Here is an 18,189-nt window from a genome sequence, read left to right as displayed (position 1 = left end):
TTTTTTCCATAAATACCACATATTGCTGCTATATGTTTTTAAATTACATAAATGGTATCCATACTACATATATCTCTCTATAAATTGTTTCACTCCATATTATATTTTGGAAATCCTTCATTCCACATTTTGAAAATCTACTATGGTCATTATTTTTAAACGTTACATAATATCATACTTCATGAATGTACTAAACTTTGATATTTTTCTACTCATGGGCATTTATTTCCAATCTTTATCTATCACAAACTGTGCTGCATTGACTTGATATATGTCTCTCTGTACTTAAATAGGAGAGTTTCCCTAGGAATTATATCTAGAAGTAGAATTGCTGGTGTTTAGTATAGGCATATATTCAGATTTTCTAGCTATTGCTGAATTGCATTTTGCAAAATGGTTGGTCTAATTTACTTACTCATCAAAAGTGTATACTTGTTATTGCCAGATTTTATAGTTTTTGCCAGTCTGAAGAGCTTAAAATGGTATTTCATTCATGTTTTTACTTACATTCCTCTGATTACTATAGAGGTACAGCATTTTTTCATACATTTGTCATTCAATTTTTCTACTGTGAATTGCCTACTGGTATTTATCACCTATTTTTCTCCTGGATTATTCATACTCTTTTTATTCATTTGTAGAATGTCTTCATATATTCTGGGTTCTGGTCCTTTCTCTATTGTTTATATTGGAAATATCCTCTCCTAATATGTCCTTTGTCTTTTAAATTTTTCATGATACCTTTTTTTTGTCCCATGAATGCTTTAAATCTTGATGTCATTTTCATTTTAAATAAATCTTTTAAAATAAATCTTTCCCACAAGATCATGCAAATGTTTTATGACACAGTTTAAACATGTTTAAAGTTTTTGATTCGCAATTAGGTCTTTAATTCATTTGGAATTTATTATTGTGTATGGTGTGAAGTAAGGATTAGATTTTAGGGTTTTTTTCAATTACCTTGAAACTAATTGTTCAAACACCACATGTTAAATAGTCCATCCTTTGACTACTGATCTCTAATATCATCTCTGATACTTACAAAGTTTCCTTACATGACTCATTGATGCATTTATGTTAGTAAACTGTAAAATTGAATATTAATATATTTATTTGCTTTACAATAGGGGATTCCTAGAAAGTCTGTCTCTCTGGGCATGAATGAGAAAATAAAATGCTTCAGTACAATCCTTTGTTTTTTTTTTTTTTTTTTCTATATTCACCCTCTGGTTTCAAGACAACTGCCAAGTTCATTTTAAAAAATGCATTGTAGAATGATGAGAAATAATTCAGGGTATGTGGCAATATGAAATAGTTATTATACTGTGGGGAGGCCAGGGCCACTCATACAGGGGATAAGCTATAGCTAGATTATAAACCAAACAGGTCACTGACCAGCAATGTGACTTTGAGTAAGATACTTAGTATTTCAGAACACAGTTTTGTCACATATCAAATGATCATTATAATACTTCCAAGGCACAATGTTTATAAAAAATAAATGAGACATATATGAAAAATGCTGAGCACATAAAAAGAGTTTACTAATTGTAAGTTTCTCCATTCAAAAAAGATGAACACATACAGTTGCATTTAACAATTAAATCTGTTCACTCAATTTTATAATTTTCTTTCCATTATTTTGGCAGTGTTCATTACCCGACTTGCTGACCAAGTTGTAATACTCTACTACCCAAGGAATCTGAAGATTCAATTCAATCCCTATCAAATTACCAATAGCATTTTTCACAGAATTAGAACAAAAAAATTATAATTTGTATAGAAACACAAAAGATCCCAAGTAGCCTAAACAATCTTGAAAATGAAAAAAAAAACTGGAGGAATCATGCTCCCTGACTTTAGACTATAATACAAAGCCACAGTAATCAAAGGGCTTCCCTGGTCTCTCAGTTGGTAAAGAATTGGTCTGCAGTGCAGGAGACCTGGGTTCGATCCCTGGGTTGGGAAGATCCCCTGGAGTGGGGCATGGCAACCCATTCCAGTATTCTTTCCTGGAGAATCCCCATTGACAGAGGAGACTGGTGGGCTGCAGTCCATGGGATCACAAAGAGTCCGGTATAACTGAGTGACTAAGCACACACATAGTAATCAAAACAGTATGGTACAGGAACAAAAACAGACACACAAATCAATGGAACAGAATAGAAAGCCCAGATAAAAACTCTCACACTTATGGTTAGTTAATTTATGGCAAAGGGGGCAAGAACATGCAATGGAGAAAAGACAGTCTCTTCAGTAAATAGTTCTGGGAAAACAGAACAGCTACATGTAAAAGAATGAGGTTATAACATTTCCTCACACCATATACAAATTAAAAATGTATTAAACATCTAAATGCAAAGCCAGAAACCATAAAATTCCTAGAAGAAAACAGAGGTGGGACACTTGTCATAAAGCATAATAATATTTTGTCAGATCTTTCTCCCTAAGGCAAAGATAACGAAAGCAAAAATAAATAAATGGGACCTAATTAAATGTAAAAGCTTTTGCACAGCAAATTAAAACACTGACAAAAATGAAAAGACAAGCTACCGAATGGGAGAAAATATTTGCAAATAATATGACTGATATGAGCTTAAGATTTAAAAAAAAAACAGCTCACACAACTCATAAAAAAAAAAACAAACAAGCAATCCAATTAAAAAATGGGCAGAAGGTCTTAATAGACATTTTTCCAAAGAAGACATATAGCCTTCTTTGGAAAAGATGGCTAACAGTCATACAGAAAGATGCTTAACATTGTTAATCATCAGAGAAATACAGATCAAAACCACAATGAGATATCACCTCACAGCTGTCAGGATGGCTATCATCAAAATGACCATAAATTTTATAACATATGTTGGCAAAGATGTGCAGAAAAGGGAAGCCTTGTATACTCTTGATGATAATGCAAATTAGTGCAGCCAAACAGTATGGAAATTCCTTAATAAACTAAAAATAGGACAATAATATGACCCAGCAATTCCACTTCTCGGTACATATCCAAAATGAAAACATTAATTCAAAAAGATATATGCATCCCAATGTTCTTAACAGCATTATTTATAATTCTTACAGTAGTCAAGATATGGAAGCAACTTAAGTGTTCCCTTCAACAGATGGATGCATAAAGAAGATGTGATACATATATACAACATACTACATAGTCATAAAAAATAGTGAAATGTTGCCATTTGCAACAACATAGATGGTCTTCAAGATTATTATGCTGAGTGAAATAAGAGAAAGACAAATGCTATAACAGTATCACTTATATGTGGAATCTAAAAATAAAACAAACAAGTGAATATAACAAAATAGAAATAGACCCACAGATATAGAGAACAAACTCCTGGTTACCAGTAGAGAGAGGGAAAGAATAAGGAGCAAGATAGGGGTAGGGGATTCAGAGGTTCAAAATACTATGTATAAATAAATAAGTTATAAGGATATACTGTATCACACAGAGAATATAACCAAAATTTTATAGTAACTATAGATTCAGTATAACCCTTAAAATTTTTCAATCACTATGTTGTATATCTATAACTTATATAAATCAACTAAACCTTAATAAAATCATCAATCTTTAAAAATAAACCTAAAGTGCTGAGACCTAATCAGTGCAAGAGACAGCTGGGGCCATGTTGAAATAACACTGCATGTGGAATCTGATGGTGACTAATTACCTAATATTCCACTAATTAGACATAAAAACTTGGACAAACACTCTAATCACTCTGATTTTCAGTTTCCTAATATGTAAAGTGGGGATGAAAATGCCTAACTATGAAACTCCTTGTACAGATCATGCAAGATATATAAATCCAATAATATTAATATTATCAGTCAACACACCATGAGGCAGTTAGCAAGGAACCAATATCTGAAACAATCTCCTCCACAATGACTGAGAAAAGAAGCAAAGCTGACAACCCCAAGACCCTCAAGATTAGGGTTGCTAGATTTAGCAAATAAAAATACAGGATACACAAAATTGAATGTCAGATAAAGAAGCGATTTTTAGTAGACTTAGTACATTTCCCTAACAATGTTTGACTTAAATATGCTAAAACTTTTATTTTTTTAATCAAATTTAAATTAACTGTGTATCTGTTAGAGGTCACTGAGAGGATCCTAGAGCTGGATAAAGGCAATGGAGGGCTATTTATCCCTCTCCCTGTCCTTGGAATGTACATTCCACCCACTGTTCCCACACTAGGCGTTACTTCAAGGACACAGCCTTCAGATAGTAAAGAGTACTGAGGCCACCTGACTGTATACATGAGTGAACCCCATGAAGGCCTCTATATAATCTTTTAAGACTCTGGTTGGCAGGTGCACAGATGTACTTGTCTTTCAGGCACCATGCAAGTTCTCTAGCTTATTAACACTGCCAGGTACAAACATGGAATGGTCTGCCTCTCTCTTCGGTCTCTCTTTGCCCTGTCTGTACAGAGTCCAATTTTGAACTTCACCCAGGGAACTCACGAGGCTGTGAACCAACAATATCCTATATACTCTCAGGTAACCTCACTCAAAAAGCTTACATTCCTAGAGATCAGGGAAAGATGATCCAACGTTTCTATTCTTCTCAAACTTCTAGTTACTTCTGCAACCTCTGGCCCCTAACTTCTGCAGTGAACGACTTCTTTCACTTGCCTGAAAAAATGCACCTTACCCTAGGTCATTTCCCACAGAATTTACACTATCTCAACTGGCACGTCTAAGTCCACAAATTCTGCATTGGCTCTTCCTGCTGCTGTTAGTATTTTATTGTCAGCTATCTCACAAAAAACAACATACCAAACTAATTTGACTCACACAGCAACTCTATGAGCCTGAAGCCAGGTATTATACTCACTGGAACAATAAAGAAGCTGAGGCTCGGAAAATGAAGTGATATATGTAATACTGGATAGAGCAAGAACTAAATGCCTTTTCTTGAATCCTGATCTAGGGCTCTTTCCATTGCACTCACATTCCCACCCCAATCCCTTATACCCTACTCACTGTCACTACCTGAAGGAAGTGAAAAAAGAAAGTTATTATCTGGTCATATAGGTAGAAATGAATTAAGAAATTAATAGGCATTGATATGTATAAATGAGAGCTACTTGAATTACAAAATTGATGGTACTTGATATAATGGCTCAAGGTAAAATAAACCAACCCATTTAAACTGATGCAACCATAAAGATTCAGAAGTGCTACTTGTGGGCTTCCACAATTTTCTATGGTTCATGAAGCACACCTGACTAGCTCACAGTGCTGGTTCAGCCATGCCTGCATGACAGAAAACAACTAACAGCAGGGTTTTCAGTACTCGGCGTTCAGTTTGGAAATTTTAGTTATCCTGGTGCAGGAAAATTCATACACCAAAATGCAAACCAGAAGTCAAATGGATTTCCAGCTATGGCAGAGAGTTCCATAGGCAAGTCTCAAGTACATGCTTGATGTTTTGTCATTGTCTTCCCCATTTTTTTTTCCTCTTATGATGCTCACATAGCAGACAGCTCTTCACTCTTTGAAAGAACCAATATCACCATTACGTCTTATAGCTCTGTCTTTAATTTCTGTTAAGTTTTAATAAGGCAAATACTCAAAGCCCTGTTCTTAGAGAGATGTGTAGTGAGTGAGTGATAGTTGCTCAGTCATGTCCAAGTCTTTACAACCGCATGGCCTATAGCCCTGTAGCCTGCCAGGCTCCTTTGTCCAGTGGAATTCTCCAGGCAAGAATACTGGAGGGGGTTGCCATTTCATTCTCCAAGAGAGATGTGTAACGTGCACACAAATCCTGTAAAGCAGTGGTTTTTATAACTTGACTCTATACTAGAATAAATGTGAGGAGCTTTAAAATACTGAAGCCTGATTCTTAACCTTCCTCCCTTTTTTATTTAATTGGTCTATGGTGTGGTCTGATCATTCAAGTATTTACCTAAAGATTCCCTAGGTCATTAAACATGCAAACAAGTTTGAGAACCACTAATTTGAGAAAGTGTGGGTACATATTTAGAAGCATTTGGAGGAGCTTTCAAAAATTCCCAATGCTCAGGATAGACCTCCAATCAATTAAATAAGAATATCTGAGGGTGGGACCCACACATGTAATTGAAAGCTCTCCTGGTGATTCCAACGTGAAGCCAGAGTTTCGGATCACTGCTTTAGCATCAGTGCCTTTTCCTGCCCTTTTCTTGGCATATAATTCACTGGAAGCAGACAGAAGACAATTATTTGTTATTCTATTTAAACTCACATTTGACTGAACACAGTGAATTCTGACTCATCATGACTGCTTGAAAAGTACTTGTTTAATGCATGATCATGTTTGAAGATCTTAACACACTGAAGACACAGTGACTTCAATATGTAGTTAAACATGCATCCTGACAACATGACCGATAAAAAAATGTACAATATGTGAGATATATATATATATATATACTTTGATAAAGTTAAGATATGAGTATGTGAAATGCACTTATTATTTCTGGATTTTCTTTTTTATATAACTGCTAAGGTAAAATGGAGGTGCTTATGCATATTCCCTATGGTTTCACCCCAGTTATCAAAACAAAAAGACATGTAGGCGATGCTTTACCTTTCTGACCAGTCTAGAGTTGCCAGATTTACCAGGGAAAAATAAGAAAAGAAAAGCACTTGCAATCAAATTTGAATTTCAAATGAAAAACAAATAATTATTTTTAATAGAGGCATGTTCCATACAATATTTGGGTTACTTATACCAAAAGAATACATATCCCTTGTTTCTCATTCAACTAAGTCCCCTATATTTTATTTGGCCACCTGAGACCAGTCCAGACTGTTGAGCATGCAAATGTCTTTAAAAAAAAGTAATGTAATAAAACATTTCTAATGATTATAAAACTTCTTAGATGCTATCTTTTACATACATCTTGCAGCTGCTAATAAAAATAAGACTTTTACTTATCAACTCCTATTTTAAATTCAATGTCTAATGATTTCATAAACTTATGAAGCACAAGGCTTCTGATTTAGGACATAGTTAAGGTTTCCAGGTGGTAATTATTCACCCAATGAAGCACTGTAGTTTTCAGAAGCAACTTACTTTGAATTTTCTTTCTATTTAGTGTGCAGTGTATTTGGGAGCAGATTCAGAAAATAACAGTATCAATCTTACTTAAGGGGCTTCCCTCATAGCTCAGTTGGTAAAGAATCTGCCTGCAATGCAGAAGACCTGGGTTTGATCCCTGGGTGGGGAAGATCACCTGGGGAACCCACTCCAGTATTCTTGCCTGGAGAATTCCATGGACAGAGGAGCCTGGCAGGCTACAGTCCAAAGAGGGTTGCAAAGAGTTGGGCATGACTGAGCGACTGAGCATGCATGCACACCATAGTGGGAACCAACCTTACTGGGTTCAAAGACTGGTTCTGCCATTGACTCACTGTGCGACTTTAGGCAAGAATCTGCCCCTCTACACATGTTGATCAATTTGACAAGATCATCTCTGTGAGCTCTTTAAGCTCTAAACACTATGCTGGCTATATTTTATCATTTTGTGTGAAAGTCGCTCAGTCGTGTCTGACTCTTTGTGACCCCATGGAATAGTCCATGGGATTCCCCAGGCCAGAATACTGGAGTGGGTAGCCATGCCCTCCTCTAGGGGATTTCCCAACCCAGGGATCGAACCCAAGTCTCCTGCATTGCAGGCAGATTCTTTAACAGCTGAGCCACCAGGGAAACCCTGGCTATATATGCTGGCTATATTTTATCATCTTAATGCACCTAGACAGTATATTAAAAAGGAGAGACATGACTTTGTCAACTAAGGTCCATCCAGTCAAAGCTATGGTTTTTCCAGTAGTCATGTATGGATGTGAGAGTTGGACCATAAAGAAAGCTGAGTGACAAAGAACTGATGCTTTTGAACTGTGGTGTTGGAGAAGGCCCTTGAGAGTTGCTTGGATTGCAAGATCAAACCTGTCAATCATAAAGGAAATCAGTTCTTAACATTCATTGGAAGGACTGATCCTGAAGCTGAAACTCCAATACTTTGGCCACCTGATGTGAAGAACTGACTCACTGGGAAAGACCCTGATGCTGGGAAGGATTGAAGGTGGGAGGAGGAGGGGATGACAGAGGATGATACGGTTGCGTGGCATCACCGACTCAATGGACATGAGTTTAAGTAAGCTCCAGGAGTTGGTAATGGACAGGGAAGCCTGGCATATTGCAGTTCATGGGATCGCAAAGTGTCAGACACGACTGATAGACTGAACTGAACTGAATCTACCTTATGTTCTTCCATTGCCAGCCTGCACTTGAGAAAGAATTATTCTGATCTTATTCATATTATTTTAAACTTTCAAGGATTCCAAGATGATATGTCTTTCTTAAAGACTCCAGGGAATTGTTAAAGAGAAATGAATCTCTAAATGCATTTATACATCTTTTAAATTTTCAGTATACTCAGACCAAACATTTTTTCTGACCCAGTTCATAAGACAAAAACTTAACAAGCTCTGAGCTCAGTCCACTGCAGCTGTGTCATTGCTTCCTAAAACCAAATCACTATGCCATGGAGGCAGAAGAATCCAGAGTGAGTGTATTAAATTGCTACTTACGGTAAAAACTCTAAATAAAATATGCTTTAGTTCTTAGAGCTCTGGATGACTGTTTTAACCAAGAAAATCTCAAGGTCAGGAGGAAAACTTTTATAAGATATACATAATCAAAAATCAGTATTTTAAGAAAAATATATTAGTTTTGAACATGCAAAGCAAAAAGAATTCAAAAATATTCATTAGTGGATAGGCATCTCTCCAGAATATTCATGACTAGTAGAGGAGTATCCATTTACTGCTCTAATAACTTCAGGGAGTTCTCAGCTTTTAGAAAATGCAGAAGGATGTTGAGATCTTTATTTCAACCCCTGTAAAGTACCATTTTAAGGAGGTGTACATAGTAAATCTTCTCATTAGAGAACCACTGTTTTGACTATGCACTATACAGTTCACTTTAAACTCAAATATGAACTGTTATTAGCCTGTATCTACAGAATACCATTCACCTACGTCAGAAAAGAATACATAAGCATTATCCATGTAGATTTTTGTTATGAAGTTATTCACTTTTATTATTTATGTCCACATCTTCTAAAAGGAATCTTAAGCAGATAGGCAGAAAACACATGTTTCTTGAGTGTCAACTCTGTCCTTGGTCCTAGGCCAACTGTTATAAATGCAATGGCTAATAAAACATATATGATCCTAGAACTTTTGCAACAGTGCGAGAACTTCTTTGATATAATCGCTCTCCAGTTTGTGGGTCTTCTGCTCAGTGGCTCTATGATGGGGCTGGTCTCTGGGTCCTGGTGTACACAAGGTTTTGTTTGACCCTCCAAGTGTCTCTGGAGGGTATGGGGTTTGATTCTAAACGCGATTTCGCCCCTCCTACCTTCTTGTTGGGGCTTCTTTGCCCTTGGATGCAGGGTATCTTTTTCTGGTGGGATACAACATTCTCCTGTCGATGGTTTTTCAGCAGCAGTGATCTCTCTTGTCACTGAGCTTACTGAGAGAGTCAATAAAACACAAAAATTAATACTCTCACTATAAATTAATATCATTTCTCTTTAATTATAAAAGTCCATTTAAATATAGAAACTATTACTAGCATTAGCTGTGTTTGTTAAAAATCAGAACATTCTCTTAGAATCTCTAGGTTATGAAAAAGTAATTTGGAGCATTTCCAAAGATGATTCTTCTCCATAAATGCAGGTACCATGATGACCCTGTCAATTTTTGTGTTTTTGAGACTTTGTGTCTGTTTTAATGGTTTTTTTTTAATGTAGTAAAGTATATGTAACATAAAATTTACCATTTAAACTACTTGAAGTGTACAATTTAGTGGCATTAAGTACATCCACAATGTTATGAAACCATCACTACTATTTACTTTCAAAACTTTTTCATCACCCCTAGATAAAAACCCCCCGTCACTACTGAGCGACTTCACTTTCACTTTTCACTTCCATGCATTGGAGAAGGAAATGGCAACCCACTCCAGTGTTCTTGCCTGGAGAATCCCAGGGATGGGGGAGCCTGGTGGGCTGCCATCTATGGGGTCTCACAGAGTCGAACACGACTGAAGCGACTTAGCAGTAGCAGTAGCAGATAGAAACTTCATAATTATTAAGCAGCAACTCCCCATTTCCCCCTCCACCCAGCCCCTGGAAACCTCTAATCTACTTTCTATTTCTATAAATTTATCTATTCTAAATGTAAAATGTTTCTGTAATTGTGGGTAGCTGATAATATTTTAAAAATAACAAGACTGGAACAGTCTTTATTGATACATCTTTCAAATGTAACTGCACATTGTTGCTATTTGATCAACTTCCTCAAAAGTATGAGTAGTTAAAAAATTCATACTCATTATAATATAAGAAACAAAAAAAATAATAATATAAGAAACAAAGGACATTAAACATATAAAGTGCAAAACAATAAAGAAAAACATGGGTTAAGTATTCCAGTGGAACCAGATTTTAACATGTCTCTGCAGTTTACTAAATAACTATATTTACTTGAGCAATTTACTTAACCTTTCTCTTTCATCATATGTATAATGAATGAAGTTGCTGATGTCTATAAAAGAGAAAAATACCAAACTGATTTTCTTGGATCAATCTTAGGCTTAATAACAAAAGCAGAGACAACAGTGGTTAAGTTTGGTCATCGAACCTTTCTCAGTTAGGTTCAATAATGCATAATGTTACTTGCCAATGAATCGGTTTCAAAATGCCCAGGAATTTTAGATCCATAAGAGGGTCAACTATAGTTTCTGAGAAACTCCATCTATCATTCTCTACATTAAAATGTCTTTGACACAAACTACTCTCATGACTGGAATGCAGAAAAACTGGAGTTATGGTTTCTCATTTGTTTTGTCTCCATTTGCTTTATGACCTTGTCCAAGTCAGCCATTTTGGAGGGTAAAATACTCACACTGTCCTCTAAGAGTATTTAAATGATTATACCAAGTAGTAAAGTTTAAAACGCATTAGAAAAAAAGAAAAACATTCTCTATTTGGAAGACAAAATATTATATATTATTTACTTAAAGCAAAAATCTAGACGTATGACAACTTTCAATTATAAAATAAAATGTTAATATATAATTAGTATAGGTCAAATGGATAAGGAGAGATAAAGAGTTTTCCAAGGTTCAATTCTGTCTTAATACTCCATCTTATTTCATTTAACCAAGATACAGACTAGCAAAAGAAGCACATCCAAAAAGCCCCCAAATATCTTGAAACTCAGTAAGAGAGCTTGTGTTTACACAATAGCAACAGCAATAAATACATTCTCAGCAGTGGTGTGCTGCAGGCAACTTGTAAAGGCATGAGGGAATAGATTATTCACCTCTCCGCAATTCCACATTCAGTGACACCACATTTTTAGCTTGAAATTAGCCACGGTGGGAATATTCATGCCAAGGAAACTGGTCAACTATAGGAATCTGGATTTTCCTTTCTTCAGGAAGCCACCCCCACACCACAGTTCCTTACATATGGCAATAGAAGGAAGAAATGTGGAGACACACACATCTACCAGGCCTGAAATCATGTACAAAACTTTTTCTAAGATCTGGGAACACTTTTGTTAATATCAGTGCTTCTCGCACTTTAACATGCATAAGAATCACCTCAGGATTTTGCTAAAATGCAAATCCTGATTCAGAAGGTCTGACATTATCTATAAAGTACTCTGTCTCCAGGGAAGTCTATGCTTCTGGTCTAAGGATCACATGAGTAGTAAGGGATTATGGGACATCTAATTATTTACTTTCGGCTAAACAAGACCCCAGAGAGGGAAGGGAGGGAAATTTTGCCAGCAAAAGTCTTTAGTTATTGGTTTTGAAACCAAGCTCTTAAGAATCTGCTACATAGATTTGGGGTTATTGTTTTAGTGGTAGACTAGTACAAAAATATACTGTATTTTTTCCTATAAAATAGATAATAATGAATCCTCCTTAAATAATAAGCTGTTTATTCTACTAGAAATCCTGTTAAAATTAATACAATTTCTCCATTTAAAATGTGAAAAGCAATGTTGCCTTACTGTTCTACTTGTGTGTATGCATTCTCAGTCACTAAGTTATGTCCAACTCTTTGCGATCCCATGGACTGTAGCCCTCCAGGCTCCTCTGTCCGTGGGATTTCAGGCAAGAATACTGAAGAGGGTTGCCATCCCCTCCACGAGGGGACCTTCCAGTCCCAGGGATCAAATCCACATCTCCTGCGTCTCCTGCATTGGCAGGCAAATTCTTTACCACTGAGCCACCTGAGAAACCCACTGTTCTACTTCTGTGTCTTAAAACCCTTCAATAGCATAAGAACAAAGTAGAGTGTGAGTTTATGTGCTGGGTAGGGGATGGATCTATCTTCAAAACCATGAGGAAATGACCACAACCTCAACATACAAATTTGAAATATGTCTACAAAACACTATGAAATATGAAGCAAAACAAGAGAAGATTCAGACACAAAGTACATACCTTTTTACACCTTGAAAAGGATTCAGAGTTTGCCCAAAGTAATTAATGCTACTTAGCATTATATTCAATAATGCTTTTGAGTAACTGGACTGAGAAAGATGGACAAACAACTGAAGAAACAGAGAATACTTCTGCAAATATGCAGAATGGTATGAAATATGGACTTGAAGAAGAAATCATATTGATATAACATGTTTATCTATGCTCTAACCTTATAACCAGCTGGGACTGCCAGAGGGGAAATGGAATAAATACAGAAGGAAAACAATAATCTTTTAAGCCTACAACAGAGAGCCCATGGCTTAAGTGATTTTCTATGAAGGAACATTCACTTGAATGCCAGTAACTGAGAGAAGTCATGCCACTAGGGAAAAAGACAGATATTCATGGTAAGAAGTTGGCCTAGGAAATAAACCCTTATCAAAGATATTGGTATTCCTACATCACTATCTTTACCATCACCACTAAAATATGGTTGACCTCATAAAATACAAATAATAATATTGAACAAAGAAATAAATATTAAACTATGCAAAGAAATTTAAAAACTTACTTTTTAATTAAAAGAAGGAATTAAACATGAGCAAAAGGTCAGTGAACAACACATCACAGGAAAAATTATCCAAGGACTCAGAATCCAGGTTCAGACAATTATTTCTTCACTTTCTCAAGAAAAAAAAAATTTAAATAGCATGAATTATATAAAACAAAAAGATCACCAATAAGAATTAAAGTTCAAAATTTAGATTATATAATGATGAAGATGAAAAATTAGTAGAACCTAGAAAATAAATGGGAAAGATCTAAACAGTATAGGTATAAGATCATATTAGAAACAACATAATTATACATAAACTTTATAGAAAATACAGTTAGGCCTAAAGATAAAGCATGAATAAATTACGCTAAATAAAAGCAAAAGACAAAATGGATTTTATAATATTAAAAGCAATACCTGAAAACCAGAGAAAAGATTTCCACCTCACACAGAACTCACACGCCTGAGGAATGAAGCAAGATGAATGAAGCAAGACACATCAAGGAGAACAAAGGCCTGAATATGCAGGGAAAAATGATATACTGTATCTCAGGGTGGGAGGCAAGAATGGTACAGAACATTCAGTATGAGAACCTATCTGAAGAAATTACTGAGTTTCAAGGCTAAAGAAAGATACATGTGAACTTTCCAGAAGAGATACATCAATTACAAAGAGGGTTCTATTCTCTACTTGCCATGACAGATTAGCTGATGCTAGACTTCTTCTGCTGTGAAGCTAGAAAACTGGACAAAATATATGACACAATTGTTTTAAGATTGTGAACAACTATCAGTTTAAGACTGTGACCTCAAAAATAAGGAGAACAGATGAACTGAGCACAAAGACCACCACAGCTGTACACCTGGAGGCAGTTCTGGACCACAGAACAGGGGATAGAGAAATAAAGTTTAAAGTAGCGGTATTGCCGATTTAAGGAAGCAAAGATCAGAGTTTGGGGAGCATCAACATCTAGAAATAACAGAGCAGACAACTACAGAGGCAAGACATATGCAGAAAGAACTGCAGATTTCTGCAAACTGATGCTCTTAAGTTTATGACTGATTATTAATCTGTGCATGTATAGCATGAAACTCCAAGAGATCAAATAACATATCCCAGGTATCGGTAAGCTTAATAATTCCTAGAGTTTATGTAGGACAGGGGGACTTCTGAGTTCCAACCAGGCAGAATGAAGAGACTGTGTTGAATACTCATAGCACTAAGTAGAGACCACTTCCGGGGTCTTATGATATAAGAAAGCCCAAACACCAGCTTCTGAAGGGTCAAGAAAGTCTGCAAGTAACCCAAAAAGCTGCCAAAAAATAAATATTAACACTCTTTTATGAAGATGTGAAAATTGAGACACTCAACAATGTAAAATGGCAATGTCTAACACACAACAAAAAGTTCCTAGACATATTAAGAAGCAGAAAAACATACTCATTACAGGGAGAAAAGTAAGTCATTAGAAACAAACTCAGATATGAAAGAGATGATAAAAACAACAGGAAGACTAAAGCAGCTATTATAACAATGTACAAGAAGTTAAAGTGTAAATATTAATATCAATATTAACTGATATTAATATATTGATATTAAAATAAAGAAAGAAAATTTAATTCCAAGAGTCTCAAAATGCAATATTGAAAGGAAAAATTTATTGTCTGGATTTAATGATAGATGAGACAGAAAAGAAGCAATTAAACCTAAAGACATGACAAAACAAACTATTAGGCCTAAACCAGAGACAGAAAGAATACTGTAAAAATATGAACAATGCCTCAGAGATGTATAGGGGAATATGTAAGAGTCTAAAATTAGTGTAATTGTAGATGGAGATAGATAAGGGGCAGAAAAAATAAGAAGTAAAGGCTAGGTTACTAGCAAAAATAATAGAATAAGAACCTTCAAAGATCCCATTCTCCATAAAATCAATGAAAAAAACTGGCAAACAGTGCAGAATCAACAATTTTCAAACTCTAGAAATGAATGGAAGGCTCACAGATATCCAGGTTGCAGTTATTCAAGAAAAATGGCTGAAACTCTGTAAGGCCACTCATCCATAATAGAAGAATATTGATAAAAAAGAAATTGATAGATACATGTATACATAAGTATGAATCACTTTGCTTTACATGTGAAACTATCACAACATTGTTAATCAACTATACTCCAATATAAAGTAAAAAGTTTAAAAATATAGTACAGTCATGTAAAAAAATAAAAGAGAAAAAGAGAAACTGAAAGTCAATTTTAAGTAACTCTAGAAATTACCCAATGGCTTGCAATGATATGAGGAGCATTAAAAAAAAAAAAAAAAAAAAAAAAAAAAAAAAACAGTGGAAATAGATAAGAAGAGCAAGTTTTACACTTTTATTTGCTCTATTTCCATACAAATTCATGTATGCAAATATTTACAACAGTTATCAATAGTCACCAGAAATTGGAAGAAAAAGGCAAATATTTATCAACTGATGAGCAGATAAACACATTGGGATAGAATTTCATCTTCCCAAATACATGAAAACATATTCCAGTCTCTAATGTGTTAATAATAAAAAATAAAAAATAAACCTCCCCTCATTGATTTAATTTCTTTAGCTAAAATACCTTATCTCTCTCCTCATTCACTGACATCTTTTCAAAATCTGTTTACAATTGCTGCCTCCTCTTCTTCTTCACTTTCCATTTATTCCTCAACCCATTCAGTGCACTTTCTGCCCACTCTACTACAATGGCTCTGGATAAGTTAACTGATGGTCTTCATATTGCTAAAGTCAACAGAAACTCTTGAAATGTGGTGGAGTTTCAAACTCTCAGTGACATTTTTTTCCTCTTTTCTTACAAGTGAAATCATTAGGATTTTTTCAGTATTTGATATAAAATATAGAATTTTATAAATATCATATACACTCATAAAAATGCAATTTCCTCATGTTTTGCCAATTACTACTGCTAACATTCATTCCAGGTAATATGGATTATGTTTTTGAAAACTGAAAGCTAATAGGGTTGATAAGTTAAATCCTGCACCATAGCAGCTTTCCAGATTTAATCCCATTGTGCTGTAATTGGATGCATATTGTATTTATTGTATTCAGTGACTGAAATAGCAGGGAAAAAAATCAATTAAATGTGTTTACATTCCTCTAAAAAAGGCACCTATGTCTCTTCTTGACCTACTTTTGGAATTTCTATAACCTGAAGATTTATTAAAGTAAAAAATTGCAATATTCAGATTGAAACTGTTCTGTATAAATTGTTATCATTGTTCATGTTATATACTAGATAAAAACCTTTAAGAATAAGCCATCTTTATAAAATGACATATGAATGTGATAATACTTGAAAAATGCTTTAGTTTTATTACATAAGTTATAGTTATGATGATGATTATATATTTTGTAAAGCCAAAGACATTACAAGACATTTTGCACTAAGCTGCTAGGAAGAATTCTTATTATGTTACCAGTCTGGAGTAGTTCAGCTTTCTTGACCTATCTATGCATCTACCAAAACAGTATTTCTAATTGCTTGCTATACCTGCCCAGTTCAAATTTTCTCTTAGACAAGTATTTGAAGTTTATTGTTGTTGTTGTTCGTTTTCCCTTTCAGAGATTATAAAGACAACAGCAAAGATTAGCTGAAAAGAACTGAATCCACTCCTGATCAAGACATTAAGTGTGACCAGGATCAAGGCAAGGTATAATTTATGCTCTTCAATACCAAGCTCTCCACTCCTAACTATGGGCAAAATCTTTACTGAAAATGGGCATAAACTTCTTTCCATGCTAGTCCTGACTTTATTCCTCTGTACTTTACATTTTTAAATCAGTATCTTTCAATATGTCACTATCATTGATTAAATCCAAAAGGACATTTTTCATCTTGCTATTACATGAAACTTACCTAGTTTAACTCAAGGAAAATTTATTTCAAAGTTTTGAGAAATTCCTGACTACCATCCCAATGTACAAATTAGTTTTCCTTCAATTCTACAAATATTTCATGGAGCTACCTCTAGCTGTCTAGATATGCCTTACTATAAATCACCTTCTGGTGTTACAGTGGGAGAAGTTTCATAGACCTTCATTTCCTCTATCATGGAAGATAACATCTTCCAATTTGAAAGCTAAATGGAAGAGTCCCTATTCTGAAATAATTTACACAATGATTACCCTCTCTGTCATGATATCAGTAATCCATTCACCCTATATCCCCCACCAAATAACATTAACTCTAACTCAAAACTTTCTATGTATGTTACTAGTCATTCTTGTTTTATTTCTTAAAAAAAAAAAAACCTTTCAGCCTTTTATGTTCAATTATATATATATTACACAGAGAAATCAACCATGTGCCCAGAGCCTACCTATTCAGATCCTATGCACAAACAAGTCTCTCATTGTTTCCCCATCTATTTGCCATGAGGTGATGGGACCAGATGCCATGCTCTTCATTTTTTTGAATGTTGAGTTTTAAGCCAGCTTTTTCACTCTCCTCTTTCACTTTCATCAGGAGGTTCTTTAGTTCCTCTTCGCTTTCTGCCATAAGGGTGGTGTCATCTGCATACCTGAGGTTATTGATATTTCTCTTTATTTTCTTGGGCTCCTAAGTCACTGCAGATGGTGACTGCAGCCATGAAATTAAAAGACCCTTGCTCCTTGGACTCATTTGAAAAGACCCTGATGCTGGGAAAGATTGAAGGCAGGAGGAGAAGGGGATGGCATCACCAACTCTATGGAGATGAGTTTGAGTAAGCTCTGGGAGTTGGTGATGGACAGGGAAGCTTGGTGTGCTGTAGTCCATGGGGTCACAAAGAGTCAGACATGACTGAGCAACTGAACTGATGCATAACAAAATTGAATTATTTAACCTAAAATCAATTTTTTCACATTTTTCTGAATCTTTGCCTATGATCAGCAGTGCCATTCACCCCTACTCTTGCTGTATAATATATTAGAGCCAGACATATTTTGGTTTGAGCCCCAGGCTCATCACTTAAATGGATGTATGACCTTGGATGAGTGATCTAATTCCTATGAAACCAATTTTTTCACATGCAAAGCAAAAATGATTATTAGTAGCCTATATAGAATTGTT

The 18,189-nt window shown here is 35.1% G+C and overlaps 1 long non-coding RNA gene across 2 annotated transcripts in view; it reads right to left on the bottom strand.

Moving 5' to 3' along the window:
* LOC145535272 (uncharacterized) overlaps positions 1-13,578 on the bottom strand; it is a 101,375-nt gene extending 87,797 nt beyond the window's left edge. The window contains exons 1-3 of one of the 2 annotated variants that reach the window (XR_014075346.1): positions 13,503-13,578; positions 13,101-13,209; positions 9,443-9,556 (exon numbers count right to left, since the gene is read on the bottom strand). This is a non-coding gene — a long non-coding RNA (uncharacterized LOC145535272). Of the gene's footprint in view, positions 1-6,498; positions 7,203-7,709; positions 9,557-13,100; positions 13,210-13,502 lie in introns of those variants that run through there. The other variant, XR_014075347.1, reaches the window with a different exon arrangement.
* Positions 13,579-18,189: the final 4,611 nt, after the last annotated feature.

Source organism: Giraffa tippelskirchi, chromosome X (genome assembly GCF_054371585.1).
Source record: "Giraffa tippelskirchi isolate mGirTip1 chromosome X, T2T-mGirTip1v1.2.pri, whole genome shotgun sequence".
Lineage (NCBI taxonomy): Eukaryota > Metazoa > Chordata > Mammalia > Artiodactyla > Giraffidae > Giraffa > Giraffa tippelskirchi.
This window is presented reverse-complemented; position numbering and strand designations above follow the sequence as displayed.